The sequence below is a fragment of the Macaca nemestrina genome, chromosome 3 (assembly GCF_043159975.1).
Source record: "Macaca nemestrina isolate mMacNem1 chromosome 3, mMacNem.hap1, whole genome shotgun sequence".
Taxonomy (NCBI): domain Eukaryota; kingdom Metazoa; phylum Chordata; class Mammalia; order Primates; family Cercopithecidae; genus Macaca; species Macaca nemestrina.
The window spans coordinates 149,137,363-149,160,367 of NC_092127.1; positions in this window are offsets into that span (position 1 = coordinate 149,137,363).

Here is a 23,005-nt window from a genome sequence, read left to right on the forward strand (position 1 = left end):
GTGCTATTAATTTTATTACCTAAGAGTTTCATAGCAGAGGCCTCAATCTTGTTTTTCTTGTTCTTAGGCTGATGAGAGAAGAGCTAAGAACAAATTAGTCAACATACCAATCCAAGGCATCCACTTTTATAATACATGTGGATGACTTTGCAGAGAAGGAACACCATGGAGAGTGGAATAGGTGAAAGTTGAAAGCGAGGGAGATTTATGCCAATTTTCCATAACAAGCCTTAAAACTTAGACTTCTATTTAAACGTTTTCTTTGGATTTCCAACTTAAAACTTTGTCTTTATCAAAGATTGGTAATGATGGTAAACGTGATCTAAGGTGCTTATTTTTTATTTAACAAACACTTGGATAGCATTTACTATGTGGCAAGCACTATTCTAAACTCTTTGTAAATATTTACTTTGTAAATCTTCATGAAAATCCTGTAAGGTCGATACTGTTACCCCCACTTTACAGCTGAGGAAATGGAGCCACACAAAGATTAAGTAACTGGCCTATGCACACATAGCCAGTAAGTGTGGAACTGAGATGCTAACCAAGAAAGTTGGGCTTCAAGTATGTGCTCTTAACCCATTTGGTAATTGGACATTAAAAAATAAAACTAAAACAGACTTTAAAAAATGTATCTTTATTTAATTCCAGTTGCATATTAAGGTCTATTTTAGGTAAGAGGTATTTTGTTGTAGTTCTTGCTTTTCAATTATGAAAATAAAGAGAAAAACATTCAGAAAAAAATATTTAAACTTATTTAAGACCACTGTTTTTCCAGTTTAAATGTTGCCTAGCAGAAATTTAAAATGTGTATTTTCCTTCATTGACAATTTCTAGATGACTTTGGAGATTACCGTTATAGTACCACACACTGTCTTTAATGACATAAATTTGGAGGATATTTATTCCCTCCCAAAAGCATGTTGTTTGTTTAACTAAAAGAAGAACATTAGAAAAATCTCCAACTAACCTATTCTTTGATTCTAGGAAAATTCCTCTTCTGACTCAAAAATTAGAATGCGATAATAAATGAGACCCTCTAAAATGCCAACTTCTGTTTTATTGGTCTTTGTGCTAGGACACTTAGACCCGGGGGTGATGGTCAAAATAAATAATGATCAGTAGAGCCTTAGGGCCTCAAGGGACAAGGCCACAGGTCTTTCGAGCTTGGGGAGGTCGGGGAGGGTTCCTGCTGTGTCAAGGTTAACTCCTGAGTTGCTACATTGTTGGGAGGTCTGTGGTTTCTGTGGCTAAGAATAAGATGACTAGGCAAGAGGGGTGGTAGCTGGGGAGTAGAAACCACCTTTGCAAAAATTGTATCACTGAGAAAATTTTAACAGTAAGCTGAGCTAATTCATCCTCCATCTTGCCTTTCCCTTAATTATTGCTGGGTTATTGGGCTGTGAAAGGAAAATAAATCTTAGAGCCCCCAAATCACTAAGCTAAAGGGAAAAGTGAAGCTTGGAACGGCTTAGGGCCAACCTGCCTCCCATTCTGTTCAAACTCACACCTCTGCTCACTGACATAAATGCATATCTGATTGCATTTATGTTGCCTCCTAAAGGAGGCAACTCAACTAGCCTTAGTCAGAAACTCAAAAAAATGCAACCATTTGTCTCTTATCTACTTATGACCTGGAAAGCCCCATCCCTGGTTCCAGTATTCCTGCCTTTGCTTTGAGTTGTCCTGCCTTTCCAGACAGAACCAATGTTCATCTTGCATGTGTTGATTGATGTCTCGTATGTCCCTAGAATGTATAAAACCCAACTGTGCTCTGATCACCTTGGGCACATGTCGTCAGGACCTCCTGAGGCTGTGTCATGGGGTTGCATCCTCAACGTTGGCAAAATAAACTGTAAATTAACTGAGACCTGTCTCGAATTTTTGGGGTTCAAATTTTGGTAACCACAGAGGGATTCTGAGTGGAGATGTCCCTGACCTTTGACAAATCTCCTATCAGTGCTTGGTACCAGCATGAGCTAATTTTATGACTCAAACCAATAGGACAATTTGCTGAAGTCTGAGAGCATCCCCTCCAGAGAATCCCTGATTTCCCCGAATTTGGTCAAGATCTAAATTTTATTTTGCTGTACAACTCCTCTTTTTTGGGGTTTTACTTGCTTCCATCAAGAAAGACACATTTCCTGTTTCTATGACGTTGGAAGGCAGGTGACTCCTTTATGGAGTTTGGCTCACCTCCAACAGGGAAGAGGAGTCGGGTTTTTTTTTTTTTTTGTATTTTATTTTTCATTTTTTGTTGTTGTTGTTGTTTTCCTGCTTCTTGAATGGTAGAGAGCAGTCTATAGCCTGAGACTTGTCCCTAGGTAAGTAACTGAATTGGGGTTTGTCTTGGTTAAAGTTAAGATTAACAACCAACTGGTCTTAATTTCTCGTTACCATTAGAGCACTCAGTGATCATATAAATTGTGCCATTGTTTGTTTTGCTTAATTGTTTTTTTTTGTTGTTGTTTGTTTCTGTTTTTTATTGTTGTTTTGGTCTTTTTCCCATTGGGTTTGATCAACTCTAGTTCCAAATTGTGGGGAAGAAGCCCTGAGAAGTGGCTGAATTCTAAAAAAAAAAAAAAAAAAAAAAAGGTGGTGTGGAGGGGAGGAAAAAGGAAAAAAAAAGAGGAAAGATTTTTGATTTTGACTACTAAAGGGACTTTATTTACATAAAGCCACCTTTTTGTTAGCCAGGCCAAACTGAAAGCAATGGCTGTCCTCCCACACTGCTAAGGTCCCACCTGATAGCTAAGGTTGTGCCTTTTTTCTTTGTTTCCTACCAAAACAGCCCTGGGTTTGGTTCCTAAATCAAGCCCGTTCTGGTTTGATACTTGGTACTTCTGAAATAGCAGCAATTTGTCCTAGCTGAAATATAGTGAGGACTAAACTGATTTTTTTATCTTGCCCAAATTCCTGTTTAAAGTGTCTGCGGAGTCATGTCCTACAAATCATAAATTCTCATCATAAGGGTTTTATTTAAGCCTATATATCGTGATTTATTTTCCAACCTGACTCTGACATAACATTTTGAGACAAGGAAGAAAAGCAAAATTATTTTACCCTAAAACACATTTCTTTGCCGTATCTTGAAATGGCCCTGCAAAGCGGTTCTTTGTAGGGGAGAATTTGCATCTTTAAAGAATCTCTGTTAACATAGCTAGATCTTTTTCTTCCAGATCCTCCCGATCCTAAAGCGATTAACTAAGATCTGAATAGGAAACATTTCTCATCTATTGTCTCTAAAGGCCGCCACTATTAAGACTTCAAAAGAACTTTGGTCTCCGCAATCTTTATCTTAATCCAAACATTCCCTTTCTATGAATCCCATGTCTTTAGGCAAACTCAACCAATTATCAACCAGAAAATGTTTAAATTGGCCTACAGCCTGGAAGCCCCCCCACACCCACCTAGTTTTGAGTTGTCCCACCTTTCTGGACCAAACCAATGTATTTCTTAAATGTATTTAATTGCTGTCTCATGCTTCTCTAAAATGTGTAAAACCAAGCCACGCCCTGACCACCTTGGGCACATGTTCTCAGGACCTCCTGTGGGCTGTGTCATGGGCCATAATCACTCATATTTGGCTCAGAATAAATCTCTTCAAATATTTTAGAGTTCAACTCTTTTCACTGACAATAGTAATGAGATTTAAAAAGATTTTTTTTAAAAAAGGAACTCAATGGTTAAAAGTCAGCTTAATCAAAAAGCTAACATCCAAGATGTGTGTGTGTGTATGTGTGTGCATGTGTGCATGTTTGTATTTAAAAGGCCTTCATGTTTTGTTTGTTTTTTCTTTCCTGTCCCAGGACCTTGTCTTTTTTTTTTTTTTTTTTTTTTGTAAACTTTTTTTTTTTTCTTCTTAGTTGACTGAATTCTGTTTTTTTCATTAATAGCTATTGCAACCAAGGCTACTCTGGGGTTTCTAAGTAAGAGTGTAGTTTAGACACTTAGAAATGCCTTTGTTTTTAAAGTGCACTGTAAAAGCATCATGTGGTCTAACCTCAAAATAATTATCTTGTTGGAGACCCAGGATTCAGTGCGGGCTCTGCCCAGAGCTTAGAGATCCAGTTAAACAATAAATAATCCCTATTTAAATAAAATAGGCCTCTTTATACAATCCTATGATAGATTTCTGTAATTTTATGTTTGATTTGGCATGCATTGTCAATCTCCCTGTAGCATTGTAAAGGTAAACTGAGGCTGGAGCCGAACCGGGAATGAAGACACAAGGCAAATGGCAGTGAGAATAGCCTTTATTAGGACTCGCGGGTGAGGTTCCTCGGTCCAAAGGTGTGGGCCGAGGAAGTTGCGCTGAGGGAGGAGGGTAGGGGCTTTTTATAGCCTGAGAGGTAGGGAAGCTGGTTGTACAAACAGGGCCTGGGGGTCTTGAAACTACTAGGGCAGGAGTCAAGTAAGGGTCATGAGGAAGGGGTCTTTGGAAACTGTTAACCGAAACTGCTGTTTATCAACTTCTGGAATGCAGGTGAGTTGCAGGTCATGGGGAAGTGTGGTTGCCCAGCCGGAACCTCTGACGTATGCAAGTCTGCAGGTTTATTCAAAGAGGAAGGGAAGTCTCGAACAAAGGGCCTGCTATGCTGGGTGGCACCGCCATGTTGGGTCTAGATCCCTGCCTAACAAGCACCACCAGACTTTTTCTCTCTATACCTTAGGATGTAAATTTTGCTATTTGATTTTCACCTGCATTGTTTCATTTAATATTGAAATTTATGGCTATTCAGCTGACAACTGCCTAGTGTTGTGAAACAGGTTATCAAAAATCTGAAAGTCTAAGATAGAAAAAGAAAGGTCTTTATGAATCTATAAGATGTACTTCTATTGGCATGCCTACTATGTCTATGTATTTATGTGTTGAGTACACAATGTTTCACTACTGAAAATATATAAAAGAGCTCTAATTAATTGGCTTAAAGAAAAACAGAAGCACTTAAATCAATTACTTTATCAAAAAAAGGAAAGACTAGTAGAATGCTTTTTCTTTTTCTTTTTTTTTTTTTTTTTGAGATGGAGTTTCGCTCCTGTCACCCAGGCTAGAGTGCAATGGCATGATCTTGGCTCAATGCAACCTCTGTCTCTTGGGTTCAAGCAATTCTCCTGCCTCAGCCCCCCATGTAGCTGACATTACAGGCATACACCACCACACCTGGCTAATTTTTGTATTTTAGTAGAGATTGGGTTTTGTCATGTTGGTCAGGGGTTCAAGACCACCCTTTTTCAAGTTTACATGACTTAAGTAAAATCTTTTATTTTTTGAGACAGAGTCTGGCTCTGTCACCCAGGCTGGAGTGCAGTGGCATGATACCAGCTCACTGCAACCTCTGCTTCCCGGGTTCAAGTGATTCACCTGCCTCAGCTTCTGAGTAGCTGGGATTACACGTGCACACCACCACACCCAGTTAATTTTTCATAGTTTTAATAGAGACGGGGTTTCACCATGTTAGCTAAGCTGTTCTTGATCTCCTAACCTCATGATCTGCCCACCTAGGCCTCCCAAAGTGCTGTGATTACAGGCATGAGCCACCACACCCAGCTGTAAAATCTTTAATAAATAAGCTAGCTTTAAAATTATTGATAAAGTAATATTAGAAATGTCTTAAGAATTGCCAGCATACATTTTTGTTTGCATTTATTAATCAAGCAATTTCATACTTATCCCTGCCAAATACTATAAGGTGTCAAAATTTGGCATAGGGGTTACAAACCTATAAACCCAGCCCAAGATTGCTTTGATAACCATTAATACATAAGACATTGCTATTGGTTTAATGAAAATAGCCATATCTTGAATTATTTAGTAAAATTACCATAACTTCTAATATTGTGGCATTAGGCAGTCTAATCCACAGGCAGCAAGGAAATTTGTTTGGGGGAAAGGACTATTACTGTCTTTGTTTCAAAGTTAAACTATAAATTAAATTCCTTCTAAAGTTCGGGAATGAACGAGGACAGTTTGGAGGTTAGAAGCAAGATGGAGTCAGTTAGGTCATGTCTTTTTCACTGTCTCAGAATTTTGCAAAGGTGAGTTTCATGACTTTAAATGATGACTATCACAGTTTTCATAAATAATGTAGGTAAATGAATAAAATAAAATAGATGTAATGGGATAAACACTTGTAGACAAACTTGTCATAATTTAGAATCTAAAGTTATACTAAACTATTCCATTATTTAGGTATTTTCCAATAAAAATATATTGTAGGAAAACATTCTTTATAAAAAAAAGTGTCCTTTTAAAAAAGGTGGACAATTTTTTTCTAATTCAAAGCTTCAAGGTTATGTATAAAATAAGGTAGAAGGAACCAGGAAATAAGAGAGATGTAAAGAAACTTATAAAAATGAAGAGGTATATTTTGGTAAGAAAGCTTAAAGAAAAATAATTTTATATGAGAAAGAATATTACATGGTAAATTTAGACCTAGAATAAAATGACTGATTGTTTAAGAAAGAGGGATATTCAGGACAAACCGGAAAGTCCAACATGTCATGAATGGTCTGGGTAAGTCACAATGAAAGAATTTATTTAAAAAATCCAAAAACTTTTGTATGATCAAGTTGTCTGTAGTTGAAGGGAAATTATAATGGTCTTTCCAGAGACTGGGTTTGATGTAAAAAAAACCAAAAACATTTATATAGTAAAGAATTGGTTAGAAAAATAAAAGTTCCTTAAGGTATTGATTTACTCTTAATAAATTATAAGAGATTTTATTTATATCTTAACCTAAAGTTAAACTTTTATTGCATCTTGCCATTTTTGGTTTTCTCTCCCCTTTTAAAAGGAGTGAAATAATAATGCTGTCTTTCAACTCATATAAGTTTTTGTTTCCTCAAGTTCTGTTTGTTGCGGCCTGATGCTGACAATATTTTCTTAAAGATCTAAAGGAAATGTTTTCTTCCAACATAATGTTCTGTACACTGCAGAAGGTCTTTTCTTTTGCCTTTTGGTAACTGGCCTAACAGATTTTAGGTTTTATAAAAATAATTCCTATGGCATTATTATTAAGTTTTGATTTGCTTAGGAAAAAAACTGAGATTAAAAAAAATTTTTTAAGTAAGGTTATTACATCCATGTATCTTTCTGTACGTGCTTTTAAAGTACTTGTGACATTAAGTTACAAGGCTTTGACTCCTGGGTCTAAAAAGGACACCAAGTCCTGCTAAATCTTAAAACACCAACAGCAATTAAAGCCTCATCTTCAGGCTCCCTTGATTGGCATCAGAATATGCCAATCAAAATAAACTGGATTCCTGAGACACAGGGTCAGAAATTAAAGCCATTCAACTCCTCAAAGTCCAGGGACTATTGTGGAAGAGGTGGGCATGTGAGATTGTAAGGGCCAATTTTAAGAGATAAAATAAGTTCAATTTCTCTCTAAATTAAACATTAATGTCAAAGACACACTTATTCAAGACCAGCATATAGGCCCCTGTGTCAAATTAACAAGACTTAGTTGAGGCATTAACCAACTCCTTAATAAAGGTTATGAAGGTTATAAAAGGCTTATGGAAGTTAAATTTTATGATCAATGTTAAAATTTTGTAGATTGTTTATAAAATTTTGAAAAACAAATTTAATTGGCTTCATGCTGTTTTTATTAGAGCTAATTGTTTAGAAAATTAAGTGTCCTCTCTCAAAGAATGAAGGTTTTCACTTTTTTTTTTCTTTTTGAGATGGAGTCTCGCTCTGTCGCCTAGGTTGGAGTGCAGTGACCGGATCTCAGCTCACTGCAAGCTCTGCCTCCTGGGTTTATGCCATTCTCCTGCCTCAGCCTCCCGAGTAGCTGCGACTACAGGCGGCCACCACCTTGTCCGGCCAGTTTTTTGTATTTTTTAGTAGAGATGGGGTTTCACCGTGTAGGCCAGGATGGTCTGGATCTCCTGACCTCGTGATCCGCCCATCTCGGCCTCCCAAAGTGCTGGGATTACAGGCTTGAGCCACCGTGCCTGGCCCACTTTTTTTTTTTAAACCCTTGAGTTATCACTCTGGTTAAATGAATGACTTATTTTATAATAACCTATAATCTTATTTTGTGATATCAAGTGTTTTAAACCTTTAATATTTGACAGACTTTCCAAAATCAAATTATAAATTATGTCTTTTTTTGGCTGGGCATGGTGGCTCACACCCATAATTTAAGCATTTTGGGAGGCCAAGGAGGGAGGATCATTTGAGGTCAAGAGTTTGAGACCAGCCTGGCCAACATGGTGAAACTCTGTCTCTACCAAAAAATACAAAAATTAGCTGGGCATGGTGGCACACGCCTGTAATCACAACCACTGGGGAGGCTGAGGCAGGTGAATTACTTGAACCCAGGAGATGGAGGTTGCAGTGAGCTGAGATCATGCCACTGCACTCCAGCCTGGGTGACAGAGTGAGACTCTGTCTCAAAAAAAAATTATGTATTTTTTTGAACTAATTAATCCTTTAAGATATAATTAATAGGTTCCCTAAAGTCAAAAAATGAAATATTTGGTTATTTGGTATAAAAATTATAAAGGAAACACTGTCAAATAAGAAATGGTGTTTGGTTTTCTTTGGGCTGTATTTGTATAAAAATGTTATTGGTATGTATTCTAAAATTATAGAAAACTTCTATAATTCTGATATGACTTAGTGTATATTACAGTAATAAATATAATTGTTATGTCAAATTATTGTGTGCAACAGAGGTAACAAATTTCCTTGTCAATTGTGTCTTTGACTACGGCTGCCCTAAATCTTTTTGTCATCCATGCACAATTGTTGTCTTTTTTGTTTCTCTTTAGAAGGTGGTTTTATAAAACTTTAACAGGTGCTCTTGAATGCAGGTTTCTGATAACTTTGGAGATTGTGACATCAGAATAGATGAAAAACTTCCAGGACTCATGGAGAGATGAAATATTCATGAATATCAAGCAGAACAGGAATTAACTGCATGGACTAAACTAACAGAAGTCTGAAGTAATCTGTCTAACTTTTTGCTTAAAATAGTGCTGATCCTTTTGTTTTTCAAAGCCAAGAAAAAGTTTAAGCTATTTACAGCTTTTAGCAATTAAGTAAGTATACTCCTATGAATAAAATTTGGAGCATATTTCTCTCTTGGTATCTGATTTCTACAGAATTTGGAAACTATTTGTGAGTATTCTTAACTTATAACAATATAGTTATTTGTGTAGATGCAATAAATCTGTTTTCATTTGTAACAGGACACAGTTGGAGAATCTAGTTATTTTAACAAGGCTCTTTACTGGGATGGTGTGCTTTGCTTTAAGGAATCAAACTTGACTTATGGAATCAATACAAGCCCCTCGGGAAAACTGACCTCATACCTTTGTCTACACAGTCCCTGTACAGGGTTCCTGACCTATGGTGAGTAAAGAACGTCACTTTCTGACAGGTTCAGGAGCCCCAGGTTTATCTTGGAACCTCAAGAGGAAAAGAATTCACCCAACTCATAGGTATTTGATGGTATAAATCCATGACTGGGCTTGACTTTAAAAAAGTCTTCCCTGAGATTTCTTCTGTGGAATAAATTTCCATCAAAGCCAATTTAAAAGCCTGTGGGGGGGAAAAAAAAAAAAACTATTCTTGTTGCACTGTAAACAAATAATCAGGCCAGGTATAATAAAGCAAGTCAGGGTGGGTGTTCTGGCTCACACCTGTAATCCCAACACTTTGGAAGGCTGAGGTGGATGCATCATGAGTTCAGGAGTTCAAGACCAGCCTGGCCAAGATGATGAAACCCCATCTCTACTAAAAATACAAAAATTAGCCAGGCTTGGTGGCATGTGCCTGTAATCCCAGCTACTTGGGAGGCTGAAGCAGGATAATTGCTTGAACCTGGGAGGCAGAGGTTGCAGTGAGCTGAGATCATACCACTGTACTCCATCCTGGCAAGAAGAACAGGACTCTATCTCAGAAAATTAAATAAATAAATAAATAAAAATAAAGCAAATCAGTCCTACCATGATTTGTCTTTAGTAAAAATGAGAAACTGGAGAGAAAAAATTATATTTCAAGAACTATAGTATACTTGTTCTTAGATTCCAGTCTTGCCTAATGTTTTTTCAATTTTTATTATTTTCTACAGTTTGTACCAAATTCTAATTTTTTTTTTTTTTTAAATATACTTTAAGTTCTAGGGTACATGTGCATAACGTGCAGGTTTGTTACATATGTATACTTGTGCCATGTTGGTGTGCTGCACCCATCAACTCGTTAGCACCCATCAACTCGTCATTTACATCAAGTATAACTCCCAATGCCATCCCTCCCCCATACCCCCTCCCCATAATAGGTCCTGGTGTGTGATGTTCCCCCTCCTGTGTCCAGGTGTTCTCATTGTTCAGTTCCCACCTATGAATGAGAACATGCGGTGTTTGGTTTTCTGTTCTTGCGATAGTTTGCTGAGAATGATGGTTTCCACCTGCATCCATGTCCCTAAAAAGGACACAAACTCATCCTTTTTTATGGCTGCATAGTATTCCATGGTGTACATGTACCACATTTTCTTAATCCAGTCTGTCACTGATGGACATTTGAGTTGATTTCAAGTCTTTGCTATTGTGAATAGTGCCGCAATAAACATACGTGTACATGTGTCTTTATAGCAGCATGATTTATAATCCTTTGGGTATATACCCAGTAATGGGATGGCTGGGTCATATGGTATTTCTAGTTCTAGATCCTTCAGGTATCGCCCTACTGTTTTCGACAGTGGTTGAACTAGTTTACAGTCCCACCAACAGTGTAAAAGTGTTCCTATTTCTCCACATCCTCTCCAGCACCTGTTGTTTCCTGACTTTTTAATGATTGCCATTCTAACTGGTGTGAGATGGTATCTCATTGTGGTTTTGATTTGCATTTCTCTGATGGCCAGTGATGATGAGCATTTTTTCATGTGTCTGTTGGCTGTATGCATGTCTTCTTTTGAGAAATATCTGTTCATATCATTTGCCTGATATAATGAGTTAGGGAGGATTCCCTCTTTTTCTGTTGATTGGAATAGTTTCAGAAGGAATGGTACCAGCTCCTCCTTGTACCTCTGATAGAATTCGGCTGTGAATCCATCTGGTCCTGGACTTTTTTTGGTTGGTGGGCTATTAAGTATTGCCTCAATTTCAGAGCCTGCTATTGGTCTATTCAGGGATTCAACTTCTTCCTAGTTTAGTCTTGGGAGAGTGTAAGTGTCCAGGAAATTATCCATTTCTTCTAGGTTTTCTAGTTTATTTGCATAGAGGTGTTTATAGTATTCTCTGATGATAGTTTGTATTTCTGTGGGGTCGGTAGTGATATCCCCTCCATCATTTTTTATTGTGTCTATTTGATTCTTCTCTCTTTTCTCCTTTATTAGTTTTGCTAGCAGTCTATCAATTTTGTTGATCTTTTCAAAAAACCAGCTCCTGTATTCATTGATTTTTTGGAGGGTTTTTTGTGTCTCTATATCCTTCAGTTCTGCTCTGATCTTAGTTATTTCTTGTCTTCTGCTAGCTTTTGAATGTGTTTGCTGTGGCTTCTCTAGTTCTTTTAATTGTGATGTTAGAGTGTCAATTTTAGATCTTTCCTGCTTTCTCTTGTGGGCATTTAGTGCTATAAATTTCCCTCTACACACTGCTTTAAATGTGTCCCAGAGATTCTGGCATGTTGTATCTTTGTTCTCATTGGTTTCAAAGAACATCTTTATTTCTGCCTTCATTTCGTTATGTACCCAGTAGTCATTCAGGAGCAGGTTGTTCAGTTTCCATGTAGTTGAGCGATTTTGATTGAGTTTCTTAGTCCTGAGTTCTAGTTTGATTGCACTGTGGTCTGAGAGACAGTTTGTAATAATTTCTGTTCTTGTACATTTGCTGAGGAGTGCTTTACTTCCAATTATGAGGTCAATTTTGGAATAAGTGTGATGTGGTGCTGAGAAGAATGTATATTCTGTTGATTTGGGGTAGAGAGTTCTGTAGATGTCTATTAGGTCTGCTTGGTGCAGAGTTGAGTTCAATTCCTGGATATCCTTGTTAACTTTCTGTCTCGTTGATCTGTCTAATGTTGACAGTGGGGTGTTAAAGTCTCCCATTATTATTGTATGGGAGTCTAAGTGTCTTTGTAAGTCTCTAAGGACTTGCTTTATGAATCTGGGTGCTCCTGTATTGGGTGCATATATATTTAGGATAGTTAGCTCTTCCTGTTGAATTGATCCCTTTATCGTTATGTAATGGCCTTCTTTGTCTCTTTTGATCTTTGATGGTTTAAAGTCTGTTTTATCAGAGACTAGGATTGCAACCCCTGCTTTTTTTTGTTCTCCATTTGCTTGGGAGATCTTCCTCCATCCCTTTATTTTGAGCCTATGTGTATCTCTGCATGTGTGATGGGTCTCCTGAATACAGCAAACTGATGGGTCTTGACTCTTTATCCAATTTGCCAGTCTGTGTCTTTTAATGGGACCATTTAGTCCATTTACATTTACTGTTAATATTGTTATGTGTGAACTTGATCCTGTCATTGTGATATTAGCTGGTTATTTTGCTCATTAGTTGATGCAGTTTCTTCCTAGCCTCGATGGTCTTTACATTTTGGCATGTTTTTGCAATGGCTGGTACCGGTTATTCCTTTCTATGTTTAGTGCTTCCTTCAGGATCTCTTGTAGGGCAGGCCTGGTGGTGACAAAATCTCTAACCATTTGCTTATCTGTAAAGGCTTTTATTTCTCCTTCACTTATGAAGTTTAGTTTGGCTGGATATGAAATTCTGGGTTGAAAATTCTTTTCTTTAAGAATGTTGAATATTGGCCCCCACTCTCTTCTGGCTTTAGAGTTTCTGCCGAGAGATCTGCTGTTAGTCTGATGGGCTTCCCTTTGTGTGTAACCTGACCTTTCTCTCTGGCTGCCCTTAAGATTTTTTCCTTCATTTCAACTTTGGTGAATCTGACAATTATGTGTCTTGGAGTTGCTCTTCTCAAGGAGTATCTTTGTGGCATTCTCTGTATTTCCTGAATTTGAATGTTGGCCTGCCTTACTAGGTTGGGGAAGTTCTCCTGGATGATATCCTGCAGAGTGTTTTCCAACTTGGTTCCATTTTCCCCGTCACTTTCAGGCACCCCAATCAGACGTAGATTTGGTCTTTTCACATAATCCCATACTTCTTGAAGGCTTTGTTCATTTCTTTTTCCTCTTTTTTCTTTAGACTTCTCTTCTCGCTTCATTTCATTCGTTTGATCCTCAAATCACTGATACTCTTTCTTCCAGTTGATGAAGTTGGTTACTGAAGCTTGTGCATTTGTCACGTATTTCTCATTTCATGGTTTTTATCTCTGTCAGTTCGTTTATGGCCTTCTCTGCATTGATTATTCTAGTTATCCATTCTTCCATTCTTTTTCCAATATTTTTAGTTTCTTTGCACTGGTTACGTAATTCCTTCTTTAGCTCTGAGAAGTTTGATGGACTGAAGCCTTCTTCTCTCAACTTGTCAAAGTCATTCTCCATCCAGCTTTGATCCATTGCTGGCAATGAGCTGCGCTCCTTTGGAGGGTGAGATGTGCTCTGATTTTTTGAATTTCCAGCTTTTCTGCCCTGCTTTTTCCCCATCTTTGTGGTTTTATCTGCCTTTGGTCTTTGATGATGGTAAGGTAGTAATGGGGTTTTGGTGTGGGTGTCCTTTCTGTTTGTTAGTTTTCCTTCTAATTGTCAGGACCCTCAGCTGTAGGTCTGTCGGAGATTACTTGAGGTCCACCCCAGACCCTATTTGCCTGGGTATCAGCAGCGGAGGCTGCAGAAGATAGAATATTGCTGAACAGCGACTGTTCCTGTCTGATTCTTGCTCTGGAAGCTTCGTCTCAGGGGTGTACCCCACTGTGTGAGGTGTGGGCTGTCGGTCTTCACCTAGTTGAGGATGTCTCCCAGTTAGGGTACTCAGGGGTCAGGGACCCATTTGAGCAGGCAGTCTGTCTGTTCTCAGATCTCAACCTTGGTGTTGGGAGATCCACTGCTCTCTTCAAAGCTGTCAGACAGGGTCATTTGCATCTGCAGAGGTTTCTGCTGCTTTTTGTTTAGCTGTGCGCTGTCCCCAGAGGTGGAGTCTACAGAGACAGGCAGGTGTCCTTGAGCTGCTGTGGGCTCCACCCAGTTCGGGCTTCCCAGAGGCTTTGTTTACCTACTTAAGCCTCAGCAATGGTGGGTGCCCCTCCCCCAGCCTTGCTGCTGCCTTGCACTTAGATCGCAGACTGCTGTGCTAGCAATGAGGGAGGCTCCGTGGGCGTGGGACCCTCCCGGCCAGGTGTGGGATATAATCTCCTAGTGTGCTGTTTGCTAAGACCCTTGGTAAAGCGCAGTATTAGTGTGGGAGTTACCCAATTTTCCAGGTGTTGTGTGTCTCAGTTCCTCTGGCTCGGAAAAGGGATTCCCTTCCCCCTTGCACTTCCCAGGTGAGGCGATGCCTCGCCCTGCTTCAGCTCTCGCTGGTTGGGCTGCACCAGCTGACCAGCACTGATTATCCGGCACTCCCCAGTGAAATGAACCCAGTACCTCAGTTGAAAATGCTGAAATCACCCATCTTCTGTGTCACTGGTGCTGGGAGCTGGAGACTGGAGCTGTTCCTTTTCGGCCATGTTGCTCCGGTCCCTTCTCTAATTTTTCTTGACTGCAAGCTTTCAAAATAATGCTTTCAGTTTCTTTTCCTTCTTTTCCCCTCCTATTTATCCTAATTTGGAGTCACTGAAAGCTAAGCTGTGCATTCATAAAACCCTGTGAACAGAAGCTAGACAACTTAAACTTCAGAAGAAAATAACAACAACCTATTTACATACATAAGCCACTTTCTACCTATCTATTGATGTTGGTACTTCAGAGTAATGTGGCCTATATGCATTTTCCAGGATTGTTTCTTTGTTCTTGTTTTTCTCCCTTCCTCCCCCTATTTTCTCTTTATAGGATACGAGACTTCACAACCTGCTAAAAATGAGCCTTCGTAAATAACTCAGGACCTACTCATCTAGGAATAAACCATCCTAGCCATGAGAGATCAGACAAAACCTCAGACCGGAGACTCATTTTCTTCTAAAATGCTTTCTCCAAATGATTTTTTAAAAGAAAATGTGGGAAAATGTGAAAGGAAAATAAATCTTGGGGCTCCCAAATCACTAAGCTAAAGAAAAAAGTTAAGTTGGTAACTGCTTAGGGCCAACCTGCCTCCCATTCTATTCAAAGTCACCCCTCTGCTTACTGGGATAAATGTATATCCGATTGCCTCTTTTGGAGAGGTTAATCAGAAACTCAAAAGACTGCAACCATTTGTCTCTTACCTACTTATGACCTGGAAGCCTCCTCCCTGCTTCCAGTCTTCCTGCTTTTGCTTTGAGTTGTCCTGCCTTTCCAGACAGATCCAGTGTTCATCTTGCATGTGTTGATTGATGTCTCATGTGTCCCTAGAATGTATGAAACCCAACTGTGCTCTGACCACCTTGGGCACATGTCGTCAGGACCTCCTGAGGCTGTGTCATGGGGTTGTGTTCTCAACCTTGGCAAAATAAACTTTGTAAATTAACTGAGACATGTCTCAGATTTTCAGGGTTCACAGGGCCAAGCTAACTTTGGAAGATATTTAGGCTATAGTTTAAATGATAATAAATCTTATCCTAAAATTCATTCACTTTTGTAAAGCTAATGGGAGGCCATCAGTCTGCGGGGATGAGGGGAGCCTGAGTCCTGCTAAGATGCAGACATAAACCATTGCCAGCCATTATTCCAGAGGTTATAAGATATTCAGCTTCCCCAGTTACTCCTGCAAATAACATCAGTATTGTAGAACCTAACACTGGCCTTTTGAGATATCTTTTTGGGATTTTAAAAAAATTTTTATTTATTTTAATTTTTATTTTTTTTGCGTGTCTGACACCCACGGCTCCACCTGGACCAGCCAACCCAGCTCATGTGGTCCCACCCAGAAGCAATTCAGCCCACAGAAGGACAGCTTTGACTCCTTACTATTTCATCTCCACCCCAATCAATCAACAGCAAGCACCTATTACCTGGTCACCCCCTCCTTCCCCGCTTTGAAAAACCCCTGACCTAAGACCTTTGGAGGAGATCATTTGAGTACAAACTCCATTTCCCATGTGGCATGACTAGCCTTGTGTCTATTAAACTTTCTCTACTACAATGTTGTGGTCTGTCTTTATGTAGCATGTAGGAAGAACTCCTCGGGCAGTTACAAAGTGGGGCTTGAGGCAGTTTGCAGAAATGTTGCAGTCCAGCCTAGTACTGTACCTAGCCTACACTTGGTAATTTCTTTCTCAATCAGTCTGGTTAGGAGGTTATGAATCTTTACAAGAACTAGCTCTTACCTTTATTGATTTTCTTTATCTATTTTTCAATTTTCATTGATATCTACTTTTATTTTTATTACATCCTTCATTCTACTTGGAGTTTAATTTGCTATCCTTTTTCCAGTTTCCAAGGTGAAAGTTTAGACTTTGATTTTAAACCTTTATTCTCTTTCAATACAAATGTTTAAATCTAGCATTTGCCTCCAGATACTGCTTTAGCCCCATCCCACAAATTTTGATATATTGTGTTTTTATTATCATTTATTTCAAAATATTTTAAAGTTTTCTTTGTGCTTTCTTCTTTGACCCATGGGTTATAAAGGAATGTGTTGCTTTATTTCCAGATAACCGCAGCTTTTCTGGATATCCTTCTGTTATTGATTATCAGTTTAATCCTCTTTTGGACACAGAGCATGTTCTGTACAATAATAGTTATTTGAAATATATTGAGATTTGGTTTATGGCCCAGCATGTGATCTGTCTTGGTGGATGTTCCAAGTTAAATTGAAAAGAATATGTATTCTGCAGTTGCTGGGTGTAGTGTTTTAGGAATGTCAATTGGGTTAAGTTGCTTGCTCTAAATGTAGTTTATTGCCAATTTTTAAATTTGTTTAACCAATTAGTAAGAAAGGAGTGTTAAAATAAACTGTAATTGTGGATTGGTCTATAAATTTGTGCTGCCAGTTTTTGCTTCATGAATTTTACAAACTTGGTCATTAGATACAAACACAAGTAGGATTATTATGTCTCCTTAATTAATTGACAATTTTATCATTATTAAATGTCCCTGTTTATTCTGGCAATACTTCCCGATTTGAAATTTACTTTGTCTGATATTAATATAGCTAAATCAGCTGTGTTATTAGCATTTTTTTTTTAAACAGAGCCTTGCTCTGTCACCCAGGCTGGAGTGCAGTGGTGCAATTTTGGCTCACTGCAACCTCCATCTCCCAGGGTCAAGTGATTCTCTTACCTCAGCCTCCCAAGTAGCTGGAATTACAGGTGCATGCCACCACACCTGGCTAATTTTTGTATGTTTAGTACAGATGGGGTTTCAACGTGTTGGTGAATAGGCTGGTCTCGAACTCCTGGTCTCAAGAAATCCACCTGCTTTGGCCTTTCAAAGTGCTGGGATTAAAGGCCTGAGCCATCATGCCCAGCCTATTAGCATTTATTATTATGACATGCTTTTTTTCCCACTTTACATCTAACCTGTGTCTTTATATTTAAAGCTTATTTCTTATAAATTACATGTAGTTGCATTTTACTTTTGTAACCAATCTGAAAATCTTTGCTTTTAATTAGGTTTTTTGTCTGAGTACATGTTTTATAAAAATTGATGTGGTTGGATTCAAGGCTAAAGATTAGTTCCTTTAATATTTCTTATAATGTAGATTTGCTGGCAATAAGTTCTCCCAGTTTTTGTTTGTTTGAAAAAGATGTATTTTGCCTTTATTTTCAAAAGCTATTTTCCTAGGTACAAAAGTATAAGTTAACAGTATTTATTTACTTTCAGCACTTTAAAAATATTACTTTGTTATATTCTAAGCTTACATTGTTTCTCATTTACAAGTCTGTGATTATCCTTTCCACTCCTCCTCCCCCCACTGTATGTAATGTGCCTACTTTCTCCCTCTGGCTGTTTAATTTTTTTAAAAAATCACTTATTGTTGCCAGGTGCAGTGGCTCATGCCTGTAATCACAGCACTTTGGGAGGCTGAGGTGGGCAGGTCATCTGAGGTCAGGAGTTCAAGACCAGCCTGACCAACCTGGAGAAGCCCCATCTCTCCTGCAAATACAAAAATTAGCTGGGGTGGTGGCGCATGCCTGCAATCCCAGCTACTCGGGAGGCTGAGGCAGGAGAATCACTTGAACCTGGGAGGCGGAGGTTGCGGTGAGCCAAGATCATGGCATTGCACTCCAGCCTGGGCAACGAGAGTGAAACTCCATCTCAAAAAAAAAAAAAAATCACTTATTGTTAGTAATGGGGCTTTTGTTTGCCTTGAAGTGATTTTCTTTGTTTTTTATTCTGCTTGGGGTTCATTGAAATTCTTGAATATGTCATTTTATACTTCTCATCAAATTTGGAAAATTATTGAACATTATTTCTTCAAATATTTATTTTTACCTCCTCTCTTCTAGGGTACCAATTACACATATTGATCTAATTAATATAGTTCCATGAGTTACTAAGATTCCAATGTTTTATCTGTTTTTGCTTTATTTTGGCAGCTTCAATTGCTATGTTTTCACATTCACTGATTTTATCATCTGCCTTTTCTATTCTACTGAACAGACATCTAATAAATTTTTAATTTCAGATATTTTAATTTCTGGAAGTTCCGTTATTTTTTCCTATGTTTTAAATTTGTTGATTGTATACATGATTTATTTTGAATTCTTGAGCATATTTATAATACATATTTTAATGTCTTTGTTTGCTAATACCATTATTATTATTATTAGTTGTGAAATGAAGTCTCTCTCTGTTACCAGGCTGGAGAGTGCAGGAGCATGATCTTGGCTCACTACAACCTCTGCATCCTGGGTTCAAGCGATTCTCCTACCTCAGCCTCCTGGGTAGCTGGGACTACAGGAGAATGCCACCATGCCTGGCTAATTTTTGAAGTTTTAGTAGAGATGGGATTTCACCATGTTGGCCAGGCTAGTCTCAAACTCCTGACCTCAGGTGATCCACCTGCCTCGGCCTCCCAAAGTACTGGGATTACAGGTGTGAGCTACTGTGCCCAGCCATATTCCATGATTTCTGTCACTTCTGGGTATGCAGCTATTGACTGATTTTTTTCCTGATTGTAGGTCACATTTTCCTGCTTCTTTATGTGTCTAGTAATTTCTGATTGAATGCCAGACATTATTAGTCCATATTGTGAAGTGTTTGGATTTTATTGCCTCCTTAGGAGATGGAATTTGAATTATTTGGAAATTAGCTTGATCCTTTATGAGCTTCTTTTAAGACTTATATGGCAGGTTGAGAGTATCATAGTTCTCTTTTATCTGCAGGGAATATGTTCCAAGACCCCCAGGGGGTGCCTGAAACCATGGACAGTACTAAATTTTATATATACTATGTATTTTTGCCTATGATAAAGTTAAAATTATAAATTAGGCATGGAAAGAGATTAACACCTGATAATAAAATTGAACAATTATAACAATATACTTTAATAAAAGTTATGTGAATGTGGTCTCTCTCTTTCTCTCAAAATATCTTATTATACTATATTCACCTTTCTTGTGATGATGTGAGATGATATAATGCCTATGTGATGAGATGAAGGAGATGAATGACTTGGCATTGTGAGGTAGCATCAGGCTACTACTGACCTTCTGATAATACATCAAACTTATGAATTGTTTATTTTTGGAATTTTGCTTAAATATTTTCAGACTATGCTCAACCACAAGTAAATAAAATTGTTGAAAGTAAAACCACCAATAAGGGGGTACTGTATCCTTTAACCTAGAGTTAGGTTAGCCCTGCTATTAAAGTGTGGCTTTTCATGTGAGCATTTATATTATTTTATTTATTTATTTATTTTTGAGATAGAGTCTCACTCTGTTGCCCAACTGGAGTGCAGCAATGTGATCTCTGCTCACTGCAACTTCCACCTCCGAGGTTCAAGCGATTTTCCTGCCTCAGCCTCCTGAGTAGCTGGGACTACAGGCATGTACCGCCTCACCCAGCTAATTTTTTTTTCTTTTGTATTTTTAGTAGAGACGTGGTTTCACCTTTTTGGTCAGGCTGGTCTTGAACTCTTGACCTCAAATGATCTGCCCACCTCAGCCTCCCAAAGTGCTGGGATTACAGGCATGAGTCACCATGCCAAGTCCATGTAAGCATTATTAATGCCTGAGGTCTTCACTGAATCTCTCCAGTCTGCAGGTAGTAACTTGAATATCTCCAAGGTCTGTGTGAGTTTTGGGATTATTTAACTGTTAATACCTTGGCAGTTATTCTTTGTTCAGTCTGTGGAGTTTTCATTTATGCATGTCCAGATTAGCATTCCACAAAGATTGGAAAAGACCTCTCCACAGATTTCCGGCTCTTTCTCTACATTGCTTCCTCTTCTCTAGTACTTGGCTCTGAAAATTCTAGCTACTTCAATCTCCAAGGTCATATTTCTGATTCCTTAGCTAAACAAGACTGCAGGGCTGTGCTTGGTTTCCTTTTCTCATGTCACAGATTAAAAATGGTCTTTGGACAGGGTTCAACTCATTTTCCCCCCATTTCTCTAGTGTCATACTTCTGTTGTTGTTTTGTACATTTTGTCCAGTTTGAAGTCTAGCTACTTTTTCATGAGCAAAAACTTAGACTACAGTATACAGATGTTCCTCTACTTATGCTGGTTCATTTTATGATTTTTCTACTTTATGGTGGGTGTATTGGGGTATTAAATGCATGTTCAACTTATGATATTTTCAGTTTATGATAGGTTTATTGGGACATATCATGGTCCTACCAATATGTGATGGAGGCCCCTGGAGGCCCCTGGATGGAGACCCCTGGAGGCCCAGCTGTAAAATTTCTCTCTTTGTACTCTTTCTCTTTATTTCTCAATTTAAGAAAATTGAAATTATATCAAGCACTCTCAGGCCACAGTGAAATAAAACCTGAAATCAACTCCAAAAGAAACCTTCAAAACCATGCAAATACATGGAAATTTAATTAAAAAAAAAAAAAAACAAAGTATACGGGCAACAAGTAGTACAATGAGTGGAATGGTACCTCACATCTCAATACTAACATTGAATGTAAATGGCCAAAATGCTCCACTTAAACGATGAAGAATTACAGAATGGATAAGAATTCACCAACCAACTATCTGCTGCCTTCAGGAGACTCACCTAACACATAAGGACTCACATAAACTTAAGGTGAAGGGGTGGAAAAAGACATTTCACGCAAAAGGACACCAAAAGCAGGCAGAATTCTTATATCAGATAAAACAAACTTTAACGCAACAGCAGTTAAAAAGACATGATAGTACCCTGGTAAGTGTACAACTCCCAGAGGTAGGATTGTGTGTGATCAAAATTTTATTTTATTTACTTGTTCAGTGATTAGGGAATTCTGGGGACTGATTTCATATAAACTTAACTTTCAAGGGTCTGGTTTTACAGATTGGATGCTCATGTCCTGTAACTAGTAAGTTTCCCTGTACACAAATCTACCTGAGAAGCTAAATTATAACCAGAGATAGTTTGCTCATTAGCAGGAATCTAACCATAGATGGAGCACTTCATTTTTGGCAGTTTACACATTAGATTGATCATTTAATTAAGAAATCACAAAAGACATAACTTGACCTAGGTAATACAGCTAAGCAAGTAGAAAATTTGAGATTTTAACCAAAGTTTGTCTAATGTCCCAAGGTGGTACTCTTGACTAGGCAAATTGCTTTTCACAGTAGGGGATCTAATGAATACTCCCTTGCCCAGTGTCTAGCATATAATATTCCTTTTTTAAAAAAAAAAAAACAACTAAAAACAATAGCATTTTCTTAATCCTATACATTCTATTTAAAGTTGACCCTTGAACAACTTGGGCTTGAACTGCGTGGGCCCACTTATATGTGGATTTTTTTCAACCAAACCAATCACCACGTATACCCAGGGATAACTACTGTGGATTCAAGGTCTCTAAATGAGGAAGAGTTAATAGGTACTAAATAAATGTACACTGAATGAATGAATATATTGACTCATATTAGCTATTTTGAGGAGGCAATTTGATGAATTGTCTCATAAAATAACACATTTGTGTATATATACTAAATTATGATATTATACTAAATACAATATAATTGAGTCCTGGACCCCCAGACTCTGCCAATATAATCTGTATGAGAACCTTTGCACTCAAAGGGCTGTGGAAGGCAGTGTTGTTTATTTCATTATTAGTATTTTTTTCCTCAACCCATTTAAGGTGGAGTTTATCTTACTATTAACGTTGCTACTCTGAGAGCTGTATAGCCTCCATTTCCTCTTGTTTGGAATCCTAAGTACAAAAAAATACAGAAGTGTTTCATTCATTCATTCCAATGAATATTACTGAGGCACCGACGTGTACAATGCCTTATTTTCCTTTTTCTTTCTTTTTTTTTTTTGAGAGAAAAAAGCCTACAATGCCTTATTTTTCAAATAGAACTCCTAATTCCCCTCTACCCCAAGCTTGCTTTTCTTTGTATCCTTCCTGTATCATCAAATTGCAACCTCTTTTTTAGTAGCTTTAATTCAGAAAGTCCACAGTCATCCTTGACTTCACTCTTTCACACATACCCCACAGACAATCAATCACCAAATCTCTGTCCTTAAAATATATCTGGAATCTGACCTGTTGTCACCACTTCCACTTGTACCAACCTGGTCTGAACCATGCTCGCCTCTCACTGAATGAATTACTACAGTTGCCTCCTGACTGTTCTCTACCTGATCTATCTTCTAAGACCTTAACTCTTTAAATCCCTCTTCCCCTTGCTTCCTCTAACTTAGCCACAGTGGCTTCCCTGCTTTTCGTTAAACACTTCACCGCAGTCCTGTCTTTGCACATGTTGTTTTCTTGCTGGGCAAACTCTTCCCCTAGAAGTGGGCATGGCTACCTCTGTCTCTATATTCAAGTCTCTGCTAAATGAGGCCTTTCCTGAAAACCCCATCTAAGATAGTCCTGCCCCACCCCATATC